Raw genomic sequence first — 22251 nt, forward strand, 5'->3', positions numbered from 1 at the left:
GGGTGTTTAACAATGTCCATTTGATGTTGAGGCCAACATGTCCAAATGTGCATGTGTGAGTACATAAATTGAAAATCCAAATTCTTCTTTTCCAAACAAGGTGATCTTTAGGTTGATTTTCGTCCTATCGAAAAGAGGAATTCAATGCCGTTATAATCTCCATTATATGAGTTGTCCAATGTGGAATTTTATCATAGTTTCATATTTCATTAGAATATCTTCCTAAGGTCATGCTTCTGGTGTCTACCAATGCTCCCCTTGTTTCTCATGTAGTTTCGTGTGGGCCTAATAGGATCTCTTCCCCAGAAAAATGTCTCATTTTCTTGTAAGTGTTTATCATGGCTGAATTCTCTACTTTCCCCCAAATTATCCCATGGACATGATGGAGGGCCCTCTTCTGACCATGCTTTCTATAATTACTTGCCAATGCTCTCTAGCTATGCTTCAACTCTCCTATGGACTTGTGGATCTGGTGAAGTCATCCCCTAAAAAAGTGTTGAGTCTGATAGTGAATATGCTTTCTTCTTTCTTTCTCTCCTCAAATATACCTGATCAATGTACATCAGCATCTCTTGCTCCTCCTTCTTGATTATAATCAATGATGCAATCCTTCCTATTAAACATATCCTCTTTATATCATACTCTCCCATAAAGCATGAAGTTAAAAAATACTCAAATGATCAATACCTTGATCTCTTCTATCAAAAAGTACTTCCCTAGTAGTGATCATCTTCGCTTGACTCATTTTGTTTTTTTCCTTCATATTTGGATCCCATTCTCTTCCTTTCTTTATATCTAGGGTATCCTTGGTGTTTTTATTGACATGCTTATTATGGTTAATCATTTCATTCTTTAGTTTGAATTCAAATTCTATTATTTTCGTGATGTCAACCTTTGAAATCCTTCACCAAATCATACCTAATACAACAATATTTAAACATAGAACTTATTTATTAGACAAAACTTCAAATATAATAATAATAGGTTCTACCTCAGCGAACATAACCTGATCAAAAACTCATATCACGGCCTTGAATACACAAAGAATGTTTATTTAATGGCTCGACATATTTCTTCTACAAACCTTATTGCCTCTTTCTCCTTTCCTAGTAGAAACATTTCCTTCCCTGGTTTTCTTAACGAACCTCATGTTGAATTCATATGTAATCTAAGAAATATTGTGAGCTATAAAGCATCTTGTGCAATACCTGAATGAAGGAGAAATTGACGTATACTTTATATTATTGAAGCCATATGGATCTCTATTTCATGCAAACTTGCTTCTAGAGGATTGATAATAATTTTTATCATAGGCTTCAAAATCACTAGCATTATGCCGAAAATTTGTATATAAAAAAAATGGCCAAGGAATGTACTTTGATACATGGATGATAAATATTCCTTTGAAGGTATTTTTAAGATATTATGCCTTATTTTTTATGCGGCTTATTTAGAACATCGACACAACTTCATAGAGTAGCAATATTTTTTATCTTTCCTTCTTCATCTTTGTCTTTAAACTTTTCTTCCAATTCAACCTTTAGAGACTTGGAGCTTGAGTCTTCTTTGCACGGAGACTTACTTATATACTCAGTCCTAATTTTTCTTTTGGATAATTCCGACAACTAATAATATTATCCAACACTTGCCAATTCTTCAAGCTCTTGTTGAGATTGTCAACTTCGGCCCTCAATGAAACAATTTCTTCAAATTCAGATTTCAAGGAGATGATTTATACTTCAAATTATGCTTCAATTTTGTCCATGTCCTCATATTTTTCTTTAAGATGACTTGTCAGAATTTCTTCTCTCCTTTCCTCTTCTACCTCGATATTTAAGTGAGCAATTTCTTATTCTACTTTGATAAGATTGTAATTCTTTTCCTTAGAGTCTTTCATATTTTCTTCTCCTTATAGATAGTTTCCACTTTTAGGGTTTCACAAAGGTCTTATTTTCCTGTCAAATTACTTTGTCATACTTCATCCAATATCCTTTCTTCTTCTGGTTGAGCCTCAATGTGGCAATATCATGATCTTGCTTCTTCTCGAGTTCATATTTTTTTGGAGTGGATCTTCTAATATACTATATTTTATTCTTAAAGATTTTAGTTCATTTAGGAACTCTTTAGTTCTCCTTCATTATCTATTTTTTATTCAGTTTCATATTTTACTTCCTCTTCAATTAGATGATCAATATCATCTTCATCATCTATAGAAAGATATGAATGAATAGACATATAGTGACCTTCCTTACCAAAATTGAAACAAAATGCAATATCCTATTCTTCAACATCCATGAGTATGTAGAAGGAGTCCTCCTTATAATGACACACATTGTTGACATGAATGCAATCCTTCTTTTTTTGAGATAACTTTTTTTTTCTCTTCCTTTTATTGGGCATAGCTTTCTTAATCTACCATCTAGCAGTTAGCTATTTTAGAAGGAATCTATTATGATTCCACTTTTGGACCCAATATTACAATGAAGGGGGGTTCAAATCAATGTGGCAACAATTTTACCATATCATAACTATTATATATAAACAATTATGTAGAAATGTATCATAATTATTTGCAGAATATAAATAAATATGACAGTGTATCAAGAAGCCATTACCATATCAATCAACCATCATGAATTCATCACATAAACAAAAGAGGACAATTTTTTATGTGGAAACCCATATGGGAGAAAACCACACATCCTTTTTATTCTACTTCTTTAAATCATTAAATTGATTTGAAAGCACTGAGTTGTTAGAGGAAACCACCCACAATATATGCACACAACTACTTGAAGTATGGTACAACTTGATTGAGGCACCAACATTGGAAATGTGCAAGAAAATACTCTTTGTAGAATACAACCTATTTAAGGCACCAATCTTAGAGATGATAAATCCTTGACTTACTTCAGGCTCCAACCTGATTGAGGCACCCACCTCCTTCTTCAACTTCTCATGTACCTAATTTTAAAATATTTCAAACTAGACCCACCTACTCATTAATCAATATATATATTTAAATGAAATTAAATGTTGTTGTCATACAGATGTTGACACCTTGGGAGAACCTCTCCTAACTTTGTTCAAACCTAGTCCTCAATATGGTCACATAAAACTTATCTTAGAACCTATTTCTACCATATACTCAATATCAATGATAACCTTCTCATAAGTTCCCAAAACATACAACAAAGGTTCTCGTCATCTAAAATGCGTCATTAAGACTTTTCATGCCTCTATGATTGTTCACCATTGAACCTTGATTGCTATTCTTCTTTTGAAACTCAATTTGTACTTAAAAAGAGCCCATAAACCAAAAACCATTTGAAATCATATAAAACTTATACAAAAATTACTCATTATGAAAAATGAATAACAATTCGAGGTTCATTCTATAAAGATGATTTTGTGGGTGCTAGGAAAGTTTAACTATTTGGAAAAATAGAGAAATTTGGTGTGTCATTAATAATTCTAAAAAAAAATCTGACCTAGTCTTCCTGGACTTGAACCCACAACCTGCACTGTACAAACAACACTGCATTACTATCTGATCATCGTGTCAAATGTGCGGGTGAGGTGTTTACACATAACTAGGGCTTAGAGCCTAAAGTAGAAAGTTTTTTTGTTAAGTCATTGTGGTAAATACCATACACATACTAAGACAACTCTCCTGGTGACTTGAACCATAAACAACCACTCAACATTACCAACAAGTTAGTGCTTTGACCCTGCCACAAACCATTTAATAAAATTTTGGTTGTTTGATGTTTTTTCATGAATTTAGGCCACCGTATATTTATACATGTGGGTGTGGTCCTACCTAACATCGAGGTTAACCTCTATTTCATATGATTCTCTTTCTAATGACATTCTCATACATATGAACTTAGGTTTTATCCCTTTGAACAATGTGACCATGTCAATATGACCTCCATTGCAATGTAAAGGGGTAGCCCCTTTATTTAATGTGACCCTACCCATGTGAGTTTGGCTTAAGAGGTCAACGAACACTAGTGTGACATCATCATGCCACATGGAAGCCCATTTTTTAGGTTCTAACCAATTAGAATACTTTGAATCCATCTACCAAGTGGAAATCCATGGTGTTTCCATATCACTATGATGATGATATTTTATGATTATGCATGGAGCTTGTTTCATCTAACCAAACATTGCAATGTGTCACACTTGCTAACTATGTAGGTGACCATGTCATCCAATCAAACACTACCACGAGTCATATGTGCTCACTGTGTAGGTGAACATGTCATCTAATTAGTAGCTACAACATTTCATCCATATTGATTGTGTAGGTAGCCACATCATATATTCAAGCACTACCACATGTCCTCGATACAACCAATCAAATTCTTCCACATGTCATCCAAATATTAGCTGCCATTGTGGTGGGACCACTCTGGTTAACTAGTGCACATGTCGGTATAAATCCATTGTTTGATCTGAGAAATGTGTGGATTCCTTAATAATCTTAAAATTCATGCAAGTCCTACCAAAAATTGGATTAACTTAACCATTGAACCATATATCTTCTTGATAATTGCATACTAATTGTCGTATTTCTATTTGGGTGTATTTTCGTATAGTTTTGGGCCCTCAACTAATGTTGACCATGAAATGTCCATAATTTCGCATATGAGAGGATTTTTCCAAAGTGATATATATCATTGGAAAGGAATCAATATGGAACAACCAACCATGTTGTTTATAGGATCATTAGGGCACCATAACCTTGTCAAAAACCCAATTTATTCAAGTTTTGTTTGACTTCACTTGATGAGGGTATGCAAGATGTCCAACTATCATACTACTTTCTTTGACCTCTGAGCAATACTACTGTAACTTGAAAATTCTCTTTGACATCAATGATACATTTTCTCATCAATGACAACACTATGTGCAACAAAACCATTTACAACAAAGGAATTTGTTCTTCATCAATAGTTATGATTTGAAAAAATCAATTGTCATAACACTTCTTTACAAAGGATGGTCCTAACCATATTGTCATGAATTTAGCCTTGAAATATTTAAATCTAGAATCATAGAGTAATTCCAAATCGTCTTCCTTGAAGCATTTAGTTTTGATAAATTTTTCATTCCAAAATTTCCTTTACATCCATGTCATCCTAGTATGAAATAGAGCTTGAATCCTATGTTCTAATGCATTCAATTGTTTATTATTTCTTATTGAGCATTCGTTAGATCCATCTACAATTGTGAAGATATTCTTAATGTGGCAAACTTGATCACAATGGGCACGATGTCCTTCTTTTCATACACCAACTATATGGTAGGAACCTTGTAGTAGTCTTCCAAGTAGTATTGTAGGCCCATACTACTTAGTGAACCTCTCGACCCCATCTTTCCTACTCATGTTGATTAATTATGTTAGGATGTTTTCCAACTCTGTGTTTATTACATCAACGTGTCCTTTAGATTAAGGATGATATGGAGTAGACTTCATATGATGAATGTGGTGCTACTCCACAATCCTTTTGCTAAGGTTTGAAGTGAATTGAGTGTTGGCATTATGATGCATGTGTTGTACTTGATGGCAACCCTCTCGTAGAAGAACAACTCACTTATACATAACTAGATGAATCTACAGAAGAGATATTAGATGTGACATAATACATGAGATGCAGGACAGATCAAAGGAACCAGATGACAAGTTCTCAATATGGCAAGATAGCTTTGCCATCAAGTCCAAAGAGGGAGATTGTTGGCATTATGATACATGTGTTGTCCTTGATGGCAACTCACACAGATGACAGATCATAGTGCAGCAGGGCAGTAGCAAAAAGTTGATGATCAGACTACAAAGAATGTAGAAAATGACAGGCCCGCAGGTTCCTGTTCACAAAGATACGACCTTAGGCTGGGTCCGCAGGTGCGCCGTTCAAAAGATGCAAACATGTTCACAGGTGTTCTGAGCAAAAGGTGCGGACCTAAAAGTTCACAGACTTTCATGCAGAGAAAAGCACACACACCTGGGAAAACTTATGGTTGGTCCATGGTATTTAGTCCGACACTGTTGATCCTATGGTTTTGGTCCGTCGTTTTGCACCTAAAGTATTGATCCCTGGTATTGGGTCCCTTGTATTGGATTTCTATGGTTTTGGTCCATGGTTTGAGTAAGGCCTTGTATATAAAAAGGAAAGGAGATCATTTGGCTGGACATGAATGGGTTGAATATCTTAAGAAGAAATAGATCTGAAATTCTGGTCGGTTGGTGAATGATAGCCTGATCTAAATCAAGGAGAAACCTGAGCATTACAAGACGAATCTACTGATTGGTTGAGATCTCCATGGCGCATGATCAGATCTGTAAATATGATAGTCTGGGGTGTAGTTGAAGACTGATAAATTATCTATACCTGGAGGTCCGCAATCCATCCATGGTGCAGGTGTGGTGGTGCGCAGGCGATTCTCAGTAGCAGTGCGGAGGTGCGCAGGTGGTTCTCAGAAACAGGTGCGGAAGTGCACATGAAAGACATAGCAGCAAGTGCAGAGGTGAGCAGGAGAGACACAGGCGCATGTGCGGAGGTGCGCAGGTGAGCTAGAGGCGCAGGTGCGGTGATCCGTAGGTCAGACACGGAGAAAGGGAGAAAGTGCAGATACCCGTAGGCTTCCTATTGGTGAAGTTGTGGACTTCTCAGAAAATATGTTTTAGCTGATTTTGTCTATTACTACTGTGTTCAGGGTTCTGAATTAATGTTTAGTTACTGGTACTGTGTTCTGATAACAGCATTCTGAGAAGTGATTGATTGATTGATTATGTTTAGTTTCAATATTGATGGATGAGATCTATAATGGATCAGGTTCATAATGACTTATCTTTAAGTGAATTGATGGACTAGATCTAGTTTCTAACACACATATTATCCTTATAATGATCTGGTGATTTAGAATATTGATTGATTACGTGCTTCAATGATATTGATGGGTCTAGTATGAATATTGGATGAAACGTGGCCTTTAGTTTATCTGTTGTGCTTCAGGAGTATCTAGTCTGAAAATGTATGAAACGTGGTACCCGGAGGAGAGAAGATTGTAGGCTGGCACCTACGTACTAGTATCTTAGCTAGTACAAAAGCTAAGGGGGTGGTAGCTCCCTTCCAGTAACAGTTGGAAAACTTTGGAGCATGCCAGCAGGTTGCGACTTGCATACTAATGGATCAGCTAGTACAAGAGGTAAGAGGGTTGTAGCTCCCTTCTAGGAGAATCTGGAGAAAGAGAGAAGGTTGTAGCCTTCTGCAGGTAGAAGCCTGTGTACTGGTATAAGTCTCCACTAGTACACAATATTGTAAAAGGAAATTTCTTATTAAAAGAAGATAGAGATCACTTGCAGCAGGTGGTTTTTACCCACATTGGGTTTCCACCTTATATCATGGTGTTCATGTGTGCTTCTTGTGTGTGATGATCTGTTCTATTTTACTGCTTCAGTTAACTATTCATATGGTTAATAATGTTCTAGTACACTCATTAAGGATCAACTAACTAAATCATAAGTATACTGGATATACACTGGTTGCATTAATCATTATTGTGGAAGTAGCGTATATGAATCTGAATATGGAAATGAAAAAGTCATATTGATTTGATAATACTAATTCACTCCCCCCCTCTCAGTATTATTTCCAACAATTGGTATGAGAGCAGGTCCTTTGGTAGAAGCTTGATCGCTTAAAGGAGATCCGTAGAACAATGGGAAAGAAGCTTAAGAAGAAAGCACCTAAGAAGAAGAAGACATCTCAGAAGAACTATGACAGTGGAAGTATCGATTGGGGAATATGTGGAAGAAGCACTTCAGATTCGGAATCACTTCATGATGAAGATGAACAAGAAAATGATCTATCAGGTATGAATTTGTTATCCTCTGGTGATACAGGTATCTATCCATTTGGAAAAGATGAAAGTAATAGTGAAACAACTGAATTTGCTCTTATGGGTGAGCAAGAAAGATATCAAATAGAAGCAGAATTTAAAAGGCTAACAGAAAAAATTAGAGATCAACAAGATCTATTGAACAAAAGGGAATGTGCCTTCAAAGAAGAAGCTACCAAACTAAAAGCTCAACTAGAGGAAGGAAACAATGTAAGGAAGTTATTCAAGGACAAATATCAAAAGTTGCAGGATGAAGTAACATCACTAAGAGATGAAGTCAATGAGAAGAGCACAACAATCAAGAAACTCAAAGATAGATCCAGTTACTATGAAAGTCTTGAAGCTACGATCCTATCGCTAAAGGAATATCTTGAAGAATCAAAGAAGCAGAATAACGAACTTCTCCAAGCTCATGAAAAACAAGTTCTCAATCTAAGACATCAGTTGGAAGAAGGAAGAAAACATGAAGAAGCGATATCTTGAAAAGGAAGAGCAACAGCGGGTTGAGGTAAATATGCTAAAAGATAAGCTAGAAGAAAAAGATAAGCTCTTACGATTTTAAGATAGTACTAAGATTTTGGATGATACTCTTAGTAGTCAAAGGTCTCCTGCTATCAAAGTTGGTCTTGGTTTTCATGAATCTATTAAAAATGAATCTAGTAAGACAAGGGACTCTAATGCAAAATCTGAAATACTCAACAAAGAGATCAGTGGTCAATCTCATCATCAACCAAGGAAATAAATTCTTCAAAGAAAATATTTTACTCCTCCTATGAATAAGGTTGAATGCTATGTATGTCATAGTCCTGGACATGTTGCATCCAGATGCAGAATGGGTCAAGGTCATCATGCAGAAAGATCATCACATTGCAGGTACTTTAATGGATATTGCTTTGCTTGCAATATGTTTGGTCACAGAGTTGTTGATTGCTATAGAAGGAATATGAAACATGTAAGATGTTATGCATGTAACAAGATTGGACATATAGCTAAGGAATGCAAGAACAAACTATGGACACCATACCAAAAGAAGAAAACATCATCACACTTGAAGATATGGAAGAAGAAGGAAGTACAGACAGAGAGATGTGGTACAACATAATATATAGACTCAGAGGGAGCTGAAAGTGTAAAACTTCAGTGTCCTAAATCTCATACGCAAGTTTGATAAAGGGAAGACGTGTATATATGCGAGTTAGTCACTGTATAGTCGCGTATATGTTAGCAGAGTCTGATATGATTCAGTTTTTTATTTGCTCTATTTGATAATGGTTACAATCTGCTGATGATGTGTGGAAATTATTGTTCAGAAGTTTTTTGATCCTAACTTGTTAATGATGATGCCTTGATACTTCTTGCTGATATATACATGATCAGATTTGATAGTTAAACAAGATGGCACAGGCTCAGGGGGAGCATATATTTTAAATACATTGTTGGAATTATGGTAGTAATCCTTGGTGATGATGCTTATATGGCTAGATGATATATCTTGCTATGATATAGTTATGAGTTGTCTCATATGATTCTTGGGGTTACACAGTTGATGATCAGATGAGTTTTGTGGTTGATTCTATAATGATGCATGTATGGTGCTTACATGGTGATCTTCATAAGGATAAGGAAAAGTACAAAGCTTGAATACACATTACTGATGATGAGTCGCTCATATGTTGTTGTCGTCATATGCATAAAGATCATATAATACAGTTATGATGCAGGATTCCTATAGTTCTTGGTGCTCATATGGATGAGGATTGTTCTTGTTGATGATATCAAGAAGTCTTGACAAATGATCGTGAGCTCAAGGGTCATAGTGCTGGATACATGGATGATTACTCAAAGTTGCATGATTGGAGACATGATGATGATGAGTTCTTACCTATATGATTTATACTTACATATATTGATTGATGCATACTTGGATCATGCAGATCTTGATGTTGATATGATGGCTGAGGTATTTCTTACATATGATATAATGTGAATGATTCTGGATGAAGTTAATAATGACATATCTTGTCACAGGTTGATGCCATCTACACTAATGGACATATACAGGTTGTTGGTCTGGATGTTGTTGATATATGCTTATAGACCAAATCATGCACTATGTATGATAGTTGCTGAGGACTACCATGGTCTTATTTAGATGTTTTGTCTCTGTTATAAATGTCACAATTCGATGTAAAGGTCATATAAAGTCTCATAATGTAATAGTGTGTCTCTATCTATTGTAGTCACTTGATGAAATCCTTTCTAGTCATATGATGTAATTTGTACCCTCACGCATAGAAAGGATGATGAAATATTTCAGTCATTAGTAACGGCCTATGTTAGTTTCCCCACTATGCCTAGGATGGATGATGTTATACTCTTGTGCTATCATGTGTAAACCTTGATGTATCCCCACTTGATTGGGTGGATGAGTCAAGTTTGGTATATCCCCATTTTGGTGGGAGATGGATGTATGTATGAACCTTTGGTGATAGGAAGGTCATTTATGATGTATAGAGTCGTGTTCTTCTTGTAGAACATCTTTTTGCAGATCTTGCTTACAGTCAGGGGGAGCATGAACAACACTCTTTAGCAAAGCAGAGTCTTCAGCAGTACTCAGAGGGAGTAGGTCTAGATTGGTACACCTTGGCATATACAAAGGGGGCACTCATTCAGAGATTTCAGCAGATACTCAGGGGGAGTATGGTCAACAGAATTTTTACCAAGGAAAGAGAATATCTTGTTCTCCCCTTTTCCCTTGATACCAAAGGGGGAGAGTGATTTGGTGTTGTTGCCATCTGGTCCAAAGGGGGATATGTTGGCATTATGATGCATGTGTTGTACTTGATGGCAACCCTCTCATAGAAGAACAACTCACTTATACATAACTAGATGAATCTAAAAAAAAAGATATCAGATGTGACAGAATACATGAGATGCAAGACATATCAAAGGAACCAGATGACAAGTTCTCAGTATGGCAAGATAGCTTTGCCATCAAGTCTAAAGGGGGAGATTGTTGGCATTATGATACAAGTGTTGTCCTTGATGGCAGCTCACACAAATGACAGATCATAGTGCAGCAGGGCAGTAGCAAAAAGTTGATGATCAGACTACAAAGAATGTAGAAAATGAAAGGCCCATAGGTTCCTGTTCACAAAGATGCGGCCTTAGGCTGGGTCTGCAGGTGTGCCATTCAAAAGGTGCGGACATGTGCGCAGGTGTTCCGAACAAAAGGTGCGGACCTAAAAGTTCAAAGAATTTCACGCAGAGAAAAGCACACACACATGGGAAAACTTATGGTTGGTCCATGGTATTTAGTTTGACGCTATTGATCCTATGGTTTTGGTCTGTGGTTTTGCATCTAAAGTATTGATCCTTGGTATTGGGTTCCTTGTATTATATTTCTATGGTTTTGGTCCATGGTTTGAGTAAGGACTTGTATATAAAAAGGAAAGGAGATCATTTGGTTAGACATGAATGGGTTGAATATCTTAAGAAGAAATAGATCTAAAATTCTGGTCGGTTGGTGAATGATAGCTTGATCTAAATCAAGGAGAAACCTGAGCATTACAAGACGAATCTAATGATTGGTTGAGATCTCCTTGGCGCATGATCAGATCTATAAATCTGATAGTCTGGGGTGTAGTTGAAGACTCATAAATTATCTATACCCAGAGGTACGTAGTCCATACACGGCGCAGGTGCGGTGGCGCGCAGGCGATTCTCAGCAGTAGTGCGGAGGTGCACAGGCGATTCTCAGCAACAGGTGTGAAAGTGCACAGGAAAGACACAATAATAGCTGTAGAGGTGTGAAGGAGAGTCACAGTCGCAGGTGCAAAGGTGCGTAGGAAAGCCGGAGGCACAGGTGCGGTGATCTGCAGGTCAACAAGGAGAAAGTGCGGATACCCGCAGGCTTCCTATTGGTGAAGTTGCGGACTTCTCAGAAAATATGTTTTAGCTGATTTTGTCTATTACTGCTGTGTTCGAGGTTCTGAATTAATGTTTGGTTACTGGTACTATGTTCTAATAACATCATTCTGAGAAGTGATTGGTTGATTGATTATGTTTAGTTTTGGTATTGATGGATGAGATCTATAATGGATCAGGTTCATAATGACTTATCTTTAAGTGAACTGATGGACTAGATCTGGTTGCTAACACACATATTATCCTTATAATGATTTGGTGATTTAGAAGATTGATTGATTACGTGCGTCAATGATATTGATGGGTCCAGTATGAAAATTGGATAAAACGTGGCCTTCAGTTTATGTGTTGTGCTTCAAGAGTATCCAGTCTGAAAATGTATGAAACGTCGCACCCCGAGGAGAGAGGATTGTAGGCTGGCGCCTATGTACTAGTATCTTAGCTAGTACAAAATCTAAGGGGGTGGTAGCTCCCTTCTAGTAACAGAAAACTTTGGAGCATGCCAGCAGGTTGCGGCCTGCGTACTAATGGATCAGCTAGTACAAGAGCTAACGGGGTTGTAGCTCCCTTCCAGGAGAATCTAGAGAAAGAGTGAAGTTTGTAGCCTTCTGCAGGTAGAAGCCTGTGTACTGGTATAAGTCTGCACCAGTACAAAATATTGTAAAAGGAAATTTCTTATTAAAAGAATATAGAGACGACTTGCAGTAGGTGGTTTTCACCCACATTGGGTTTCCACCTTATATCATGGTGTTCATGTGTGCTTCTTGTGTGTGATGATCTGCTCATATGGTTAATAATGTTCTAATGCACTCATTAAGGATCAACTAACTGAATCATAAGTATATTGGATATACACTGGTTGCATTAAGCATTATTGTGGAAGTAGCGTATATGAATCTGAATATGGAAATGAAAAAGTCATATTGATTTGATAATACTGATTCACTCCCCCCCCCCCCTCTTAGTATTGTTTCCAACATTGAGTCCTTGACTTATAACTATTTTGCTTAGGAACCCAAACTTGTAGAAAAAAATATCCCTAAAAACTTATGTTACCTTACCTATAGTCACCTTTATTACTTTTACTTCAGACACTTAGTAAAATAATCAACACATACAATGATGTACTTCCTTTTCCTTGACGAAGAGTTAATCAATACATTGAATTTCATCTCCCATTTCTCAAACAATTCAAATGAAGATTATTTCTGCAAGGGAAATTCCATTTCTTCTAGTATGCTTTCCCATCCTATGACATTCATTCCACTGAGAGTTGTACTAATGTGCATCTTTGTGAAAGGTAGTCCAAAATTAATTAGTCTACAAGAATGTTTAAGCTATTATTTTGGCTATGAAATTCCCTCTGTAGGTCCCATCATGGAATTTAGGCTCTAGAATATCATACACATAATTTTACATTGCACACCATATTAGGACCTATTCAATTCCTGAATTGAAAAAGAATCCTTCAATCCATGTATACGACCTACTTTTGCTGATGGTCTTGGACCTCTCCCTATGGCATATATGAGCGGGTAGTTTTCTTATAGTAAGGAAGTTTGCTATGTTAGAAATATAGGGAGTATATGTTGACATTGCAAAGAGGTGCTTTCTAGTGAATTGATCATCCACCATGCCTTCATCTACAATAATATTTAGTCTAGACAAAAAAATATACAACAATGTTCTCCTTTCCAAGTTTACCAACTATTGTCAAAAAAAAAAAATGGAGTGATAATAGCCATCTAATAATCCTAGGATTGACATCAAGTTTGCTCATTAGGAACTTAATAGTAGCTTGATCAATCCGTACACAAAAACTTGCAAACCAATGATATAATGCTTAAGCTTATTTAGAGCATGAAAAAAATGAGATATATTATTTTTTTATTACAATGTAATTTGAATTAACATTATAAATTTTATTGCTGTGGAAATATAGTACATAATGAATCTTGTCTAATTTTCAACCAAGTGCTACCCCTATTTTGTTCTTTTCGGAATCAAATTGGATATGAAAATATAAATTCGAATTGGGGCCTTGTAGGAAAAGTGTCAATATATGCTTTCAAATGCTTCTTCGCATTTCGATGACTAGGAAAATTCTAAGTCCTTAATCAATAGCCAAAATAGAGGAGAGAAATTTTGCTAAAATCTGCAATAAAGATTTTGTAGTACCTTGCATGGGGAAGGGAAATTCAAATATTTTTTTTTTTTTGAGGGACAAGGAGATATTTGATAATTTTTTCCTTCCTAGGATTTACCTCAGTCCCGTTGTAATATAGGTAATGTCCTAGGACAACCCCCACACTCATAGAAAAATGTCATTTCTCATAACTTTATGAGAGATTAATCTCTTCATACCTCTAGAGAATCTTAGTAAGGCTCGTGATCGATTCTTGAAAACTGTTTCCATAAGGTGTCAGTTCATCTATATACATATCTACTACATCATGAACATGATGAGAAAATATGCTAAGTATTTCCCTTTGGAAAGTGGTTGGGGCATTGCATAAGCCAAAGGGAAGAACTTTATTGGAAAATTTCCCCCAAGAGAAAATGAAAGTGGTATTATCTTGATCTTTTGGGATGATTTCAATATGGCAATAAACAATAAATTCTACTATAAATAATAAGAATTTATTTCCTTCCAAAAAATATAAGTCTTGTATAATGAAGGATAAAGGAAATTGATATTTTCTAGTGGCTTTATTTAATTCCCACTAGTCCACACATATTATCCATTTCCATTCTTTTTGGGAAAAAAAACTAAAAGAGACACCCAATCACTATTAGCAATAGGATAAATGAACCCAACATCTAAGAGTTTTTGTAATTCTTCCTTGAAAATGTCCTTTATTGGGGGGTTCATCCTTCTTTGATCTTGGTGAATGGGTTTATGGTATTATTTTAGATGTGATTGGTATAAATGTATGGATGGATTAATTTCATAACCTTATAATCCGATGCAAAAACATCAATGTGCTTTCTCAAAATAGTGGCATGCTCTTGTTCTTAGTCAGTTGTGAAAGACATGTTGATTTTTAGCAATTATAGGGGTAGCTATTAGTTTATTACTATTTTATTTATCATATATAGTAGTGAATAATTATTCGCACTCATTGTTCTTTGGATTTCTAGGCTTCCTTTATGGGTTGATCATAGTTTATTCCATCAATTTACATAACAACGAGATATTAATTTTGTAGAATATTTGAAATTAAACCATATTTGTAAAATTTATTGTTGGTAAGATATTTTTCAATAGTATAGAGAGGATAGGATGAAAAAAATATGGAATTCTATTCTTTTTCATCATCCACCCAAATAGGAAATTCTTCCTTGACTAGAAGTTGAGTAGGAGGATACAACAAAAGTTTCTTCCATGACTACCCATTCATGATAGTCATATTACTTGCTCTATAGATGATATAGGTATCTATTGTAGCTAACCAAAATATTCCTAAAATCAATGAATATCCATTAAAATTGGTTTCTATTTATAGTAATAGTTTCTCTTAGGGAGTCCTCAAGATTATGTTTGTACATACTATCCCTAGTTATGATGTTGATACCAGCTTCTAAATCAATCCAGGTGCTTTGAAATATTATTTGACTGAGGTTTACATCAGCAAATATGATACAAGGATCCATAAAATTTGGATAAATCATATTCCAAAGAATTAGATCGGCTAATAATCCTATGACATTTATTTTGGGGAATCCCTTTTCTTCTTCAAGGCCTTTTGAGACATTCTTCCTCATTAAATTTGTTTTGTATGGGAACAACTTGGTGGCCCATAAAAGTGGTATATTAGCACATAAATTCCTCAATTCCCTAGTATTTGAACTTGTCCAAGTGTATGTGTCCTTCTAATGGTTAATATCTCAAAGAACGGAAGAATTTGTTAAGGTGCAAGTGCAAGTTTGTCTTCTTCTCTCTTTGGATCTTCTTATGGAGAAGGTTAAGGAGGTTCCTATAGGACCTTCTCAAATCTATGGTTTATCTCTAAACTCATAGGAAACAAGGTTGGAAATTAGTACGACTATTATAAATAGGTTTTGTATTCTTATTATTAGGATTTTGATTAGGTTAGGTACAAAGCCAAGGCTATTCTGTTGATGTATCTTTTTCAGATATGTTAGGTTTTTGAGGAGGAGGTATTAAGGGTATTGGTTAAGGGATAAAATCCATCCAAACTTGAGAAGAATTATTCTATTAAGGAGATTGGTTCTAGAATGATTGGTAAATATGGATGATAGGTTGGTTTGGGCGCTACCATGGGGTAAGAATTGTTGGGTTGTGTTATATTCTTTCCACGACTAGTGGGGGAGTCACAGGGGGGGCGGAAGCCCCCCCGTCAGGGGGTATGCAGGGGTCTCCCATGCATGGGGTTGCCTATATTACCTATGGCATTTTTTTGGAACCTATATTACCTATGGTTTTGTGCATGGATTTCGCACATGGTTTTGGGCGTGATGGTTTTCGGTCCATGGTATTATGTAGATCAGGTCAAGGGAAATACGGTTATGTTCTAATCTAGGGTTAATGTATTAGGGTTTATGGATGCTTCGACATGTATATATATATGTGTTGTAACATTGAAAGGAACGTAATGAAAAATCAATTTGATAGTCCCGGTGTTGGGATCCATGGGAAAATCTCTGCATATATGTGTTTTATGTGTTATTCACTTGCTGTTGTTTATTTTTTGTCTTAGAATTCGTATGCGGGTAATTTATCTATAGGGTTAAAATCTACATTTGATATCACAGTTGTTTTGGCTTCAAGGGGATGCCTTTGTTGCTGACCGGTTTCACTTAGGTCTGTGGTAGACCCTATTCAGTGGGAGATCTGTGGGATCAATTCTTGTGGTGAAAGAAGATGGCGAGTAGTGGAAAGATAGAGATCGAGAAATTTAATGGTCAGAGTTTTGAGTTTCGAAAAGTCAATATGGAGGATTTGCTAGTGGACAAAGATCAGTGGATCATGGTAGATCTCGGTACTAATTGAACAGGAGTGTCCGAAAAAGAATGGAAGAAGTTGGATTGGAAGGCTAAAAGCATAATATGATTGTGTGTCTCAGATTCAGTATTGCTGAATGTATAAGGAGAAGATATGGCGAAAGATTTTTGGGACAAGTTAGGGACATTGTACTAGTTTAAGTCTCTAGTGAATAAACTGTTTCTATGGAAAATGTTGTATAACATAAGGGTGAAAGATGGATACTCGGTGATAGAGCATTTGAATGCATTTAATATTGTGGTAAGCCAATTATTGTTTGTTGATATGAAAATTTCATGTGAATATAAGTGCATTAACTTGTTGTGTTCTTTACCAGATTTGTGGGATAGTCTGGGTATTGCAATAGGTAGCAAAGCAACTACCTTGCAGTTTGATGAAATAGTGTCATCCTTGCCGACGGAAGAGATGAGACAAAAAGATATGGAGATACAGAATGGTGATGCCTTGTCTATATGAGGACAATCCTAGAACATAAATAAAAATAAGTCATCGAGTGGGAGATCTAATCTAGAGGGAGATCTATATCTTTAGGAAAATTTGTAAAGGTGTTCTGGAAATGCGAAAAGGAAGGGCACTACAAAAAGGATTGTAAATCTAAAGCTCCTCACAAAGGAAAGGGATGTGATGATGCTCCTTCTGCAGAGGCAAAAACCACCTCCGATGAAGGTGGGGATGTGTACTTGGCTTCTTCCTAAAGTACACATGTAGATCATGAGGCATGGTTGATTCACTCAGGTGCATCCTTTCACTTCACTCCCCATAGAGAATGGTTTTGCAGGTATGAGATATATGATGGTGGTGATGTCTTCTTGGGGGATGATAGGAAGGCTAGAATCATTGGTCACAAAAAAGTTAAGATGAAGTTGCAAGTTGAACGGATTAGAACACTTCAGGGTGTTTTGCATATTCCTGCATTAGACGGAAATTTGATTTCTATAAGAAAGCTGGATGATGTAGGTGTAAAAACAATGCTCGAGAAAGATACCTATAAGATGGTTCAAGAAGCACTGGTATTGATGTGGGGAGTTTGGACTGGAACTCTGCACAAGCTGCAAAGTAGAACTATTATTGATGGGTGCAACAGTTATTTGGTTCTTGAAAGTGGAGCAGAAAATCTAGTGGTCTGTGGAGAAAATACCATGGTATGGCATCAAAGGCTTGGACATATTGGGGAGAAGGGCCTTCAAATACTTCATGGTAAAGGTATGGTAGAAGGTATGACTAGTAAATCTCTAGATTTTAATTTCTGTGAAAATTGTGTATATGGGAAGCAGAATTGGGTGAGTTTCCCCTTTGGTAGTAAGAGGGTGAAACATATATTAGAGCTTGTACACAATGATGTGTTTAGACCTATGAAGGTTCCATCACTGGGTAAGTCTGTGTACTATGTATCATTTATAGATGACTTCTCAAGGAATACATGGATATTTCCTCAATAGGAAATCTAAAGTCTTTGACAGGTTTAAAGAATCTAAGGCTTTGGTGGAAAATCAGACAAAAAATGAGATAAAAGTGTTGAGGACAAATAATGGTGAAGATTTTTTCAAGAAGGAATTTGAAGAATTATGTAAGAAGTGTGGTATGGCACGACAGAAGACTACTCCATACACACCTCAGCAAAATGGAGTTGTAGAAAGAATGAACAAGACATTGATGGAAAGGGCAAGAAGCATGCTCACTCGTGTCGGGTTAGAACATGAATTATGGGCACAAACGGTGGATACTGCATGATACCTTGTCAACAGATCACCTTCATCACCGTTGGAGGATAAGAATCCACAAGAGGTATGGCCTGGTAAGAAACCCTCTCTTTCACATTTGAGGGTATTTGGATGTGATGCATATGTACATGTTCCAAAAGAGAAAAGTTGGATAGTAAATCTAAAAAGTTCATCTTTATTGGGTATAAGGATGGTTTAAAGGGTTATAAGCTTTGGAACCCATTAACAAGGAAGATTGTGTACAATTGAGATGTGGTGTTTAGAGAGAAGATAGATGTTATTAAAATTGAAGTCCAACCAAAAGAACCTAAGAAGATAGAGTTTGAGCTTAAGGAGGAAGAATCAGAATCTACAACAGAAGAGGAATCAGAAGATGAAGAGCCACAAACTTTGGTTGTGAGAAGATCATTTCAAGAAAGAAGGCAGCCAGAAAGGAATAGTCCATCTACTTTATGTTTAAATTTTTCTTTATCTATTACTGATGATGATCCTAGAACTATGAAGGAAGCAATAGATTCATAGGATTGAAAACTCTGGAAAGAGGCCATGGTTAATGAAATGGCATCTTTACACAAAAATGGGGCTTGGGATCTGGTGGAGTTGCCAGATGGAAGGAAACCCATTGGTAGCAAATAGGTGTTCAATAAGAAGATAAATGTAGAAGGAAAGGTGGAGAAATACAAAGCTTGGTTGGTAGAAAAAGGTTATTCCTAGGTTTCGGGAATTTATTTTGGCGATATTTTGTCTCCTGTTGCCAAGATAGCTTCTATTAGATTACTTTTATTTGTTGCTACTGCTTTTTATTTTGAGGTAGAATAGATGGATGTGAAGACAACATTTCTTCATGGGGATCTTGAAGAGGAGATCTACATGAAGCAACCTGAATGATTTGCAGTGAAGGGTAAGAAAGAATTGGCATGCAAGTTAAAAAAGTCTTTGTATGGGTTAAAGTAGTCAACAAGTATGTGGTATCATAAATTTGATACATTTATTCAGGGACTTGACTTTACCAAAAGAAAACCAGATCCTTGTGTCTATTTTAAATTAATTGGTGACCGTGTTATTTATCTAGTCTTGTATGTGGATGATATGTTGTTGGTTGGAAATGACAAAGAGATTATCCATGATTTGAAGACCCAACTGTCCTCCAAATTGAACATGAAATATCTTGGTGTTGTAAACTATATTTTGGGCATGGAAATTAAAAGAGATCGAGCAAAGAAGAAGCTCTCGTTAAACCAGAGGAAGTATGTCGAGACAATACTGCAGTGTTTTAATATGCATGATAGTAAACCAGTGAAGGTTCCTATTCCTATAGGTGTAAATTTATCTACTGAACAGTGTCCCAATACACAAGAAGAGGAAGAGGACATGTCCCATGTTCCATATGCAAGTGCAGTCGGTAACCTAATGTATGTGATGGTTTGTACTAGAAAAGACATTGCACATGTAGTGGGAGTATTGAGCAGGTTTATGTCAAAACCAGGGAAGGAGCATTGGGCAATAGTGAAGCAGGTGTTCAGGTATTTGTGTGGCACTAGTGATTATGGTTTTTTCCACCAAGGAAGATCACGATTGGACAAAATTTTGGACATCCGTGGCTTTGTTGATGTAGACTGGGCTAGAGATCTAGATCAGAGAAGTTCTGCAAGTGGCTATGTGTCTAACCTATTTGGAGGTGTAGTTAGTTGGATGAGTAAGAGACAATCAGTAGTGGCACTTTCAACTATAGAGGTAGAATACATGGTAGCCACTCATGCAAGCAAGGAAGTAGTTTGGTTGAAGAGTTTGTGTTCAAGTATGGGCTTAGTACATGGAGCTATAGGGATAGACTGTGATAGCCAAAGTGAAATTTTCTTAGCAAAGAACCTTGCTTATCATTCAAAGGCGAAGCACATTGATGTTCAGTATCATTTTGTGAGGGATATTATAGAAGAAAAACAAGTGTTTTTGGTAAAGGTGAACACTTTGAAGAATACTGTAGATGCATTGACAAAATCTATGAGCTCTGAGAAGTTCTCTTGGCGTAAAGAAACAATGGGCATTGCAGGGTTGGATGAGTAACTAAGCTCTCCTGTGGCCCCTCGTGGAAAGAAAACAATAAGTGGGAGAATGGTATCAGAGGAAAATATCTATGTATATGTGTTTTATGTGTTATTATTTCATCGTTGTTTATTTTCTGTTTTAGAATTCGTATGCAGGTAATTTTAGGGTTATGGGCCAAGGTGAGGGACAAGATACTGAGGTTGAAACTGTGTAGGATAATCACTAGAATACTATGAAGAGTTATAATCCATAGCTTGATAATAATGTATTGGTGCTAATGGGATCTTTTAATTAATGAGGCATACTAACTTCATACATCCTTCAACTCCTTCATAGACAATCATTAATCATATAAAGGAATTACATTTTCAAGTAGTTTTCTGTTCCTCATAAAGTACACTCATTTATGTATTATCAAGTGGAAATTCATGTTGAGGATGCATTTTGCTACACTTGGGACAAAATATAGCTAGTGTGCTTTCTACCTCTTCCTATTTCTCCTTGGCATGTAATGTGTCCATCTGAAAGGTTAGTGAGTGCAACATTTCCATTTTCATATCCTCCAAAATTCCTCTTATTTCATTCTTTGTAAGAATAGAAGAAGAAGTTGAAGGACTTACCAAACCTCTACTAGATCTACCTTTATTCTTATTATCCCTACAATTAATTTTGAAAATTTCCTTGACATATTCATAACATATATATATATATATATAGATATATATATATATTCTAAGATATTTAATGTCTCTCTTATGTCTTGTCGTACTCCTTTCGGAAAAACAAGTTTCATATAATCATCATCTAGTGTACAATTGTGTGCTTGCTTGTAGCTTCACTGAAATATTTCTTCAAATTTCTCTAAGGATTCGTTGTCTCCTTCGATATTATGAATGGTTTCATCTCTTATGTCCCTAGCTCAGCAATAATCTTTGTATTTAATGTTTAAGGTTTGTTTCATCTATTCCCAAGTGGTAATGTTCAGACCTTCAAGACTCATGAACCACATAGAGTTGAATCTTATAAAATACAAGGGAAGAGCTTGAGTTTTTGTTCATCTATAATATAGTCAGAAATTGTACACACTTCAACAAACATAAATAGAAAAGTATAAGGATCTTCACTAATTAGTCCATAGAAGTGGGGGAGTACAAACATATTAATATTTTTCATCTTATCTTGTCCATTTGTTTCCTATATAGGAAACATAAATACCTTAGCTCAATATCCGTTTTCATCCATTGCATAGTGAAATGGGGAACTACTCCCTCTAAAAGTGTCTCAAATACTCTAGCATACTTTACTAGATAAGTCTCAAAGATTCTTTCTATGGAGGGTAATGTTTCACAATTAGTAAAATATTATTGATTATTACTTTTAGGCTCATACTCGCGATTCTTGGAAAACAATTTCCTTATTTCTTATCTAGGAGGCATGCATGTTTTAATATAAATGATTTTTTCATTGTTGTTTTTCTATTATAAGAGAGAAAAAGGAAACCTTGAAATCTTTGAAACCTCCTCGTAAATGGCACCAAAAAATTGATGGCCCTCAAAATTACAAGAATAGTGTTGTATTCTGGGAGCTCTTAACTTTAATATGTCAACTTTGGTTTCATAC

The sequence above is a fragment of the Pinus tabuliformis genome, chromosome 2_1 (assembly GCF_031772625.1).
Source record: "Pinus tabuliformis cultivar Carrire ecotype Pingquan chromosome 2_1, CPIR1, whole genome shotgun sequence".
Taxonomy (NCBI): Eukaryota; Viridiplantae; Streptophyta; class Pinopsida; order Pinales; family Pinaceae; genus Pinus; species Pinus tabuliformis.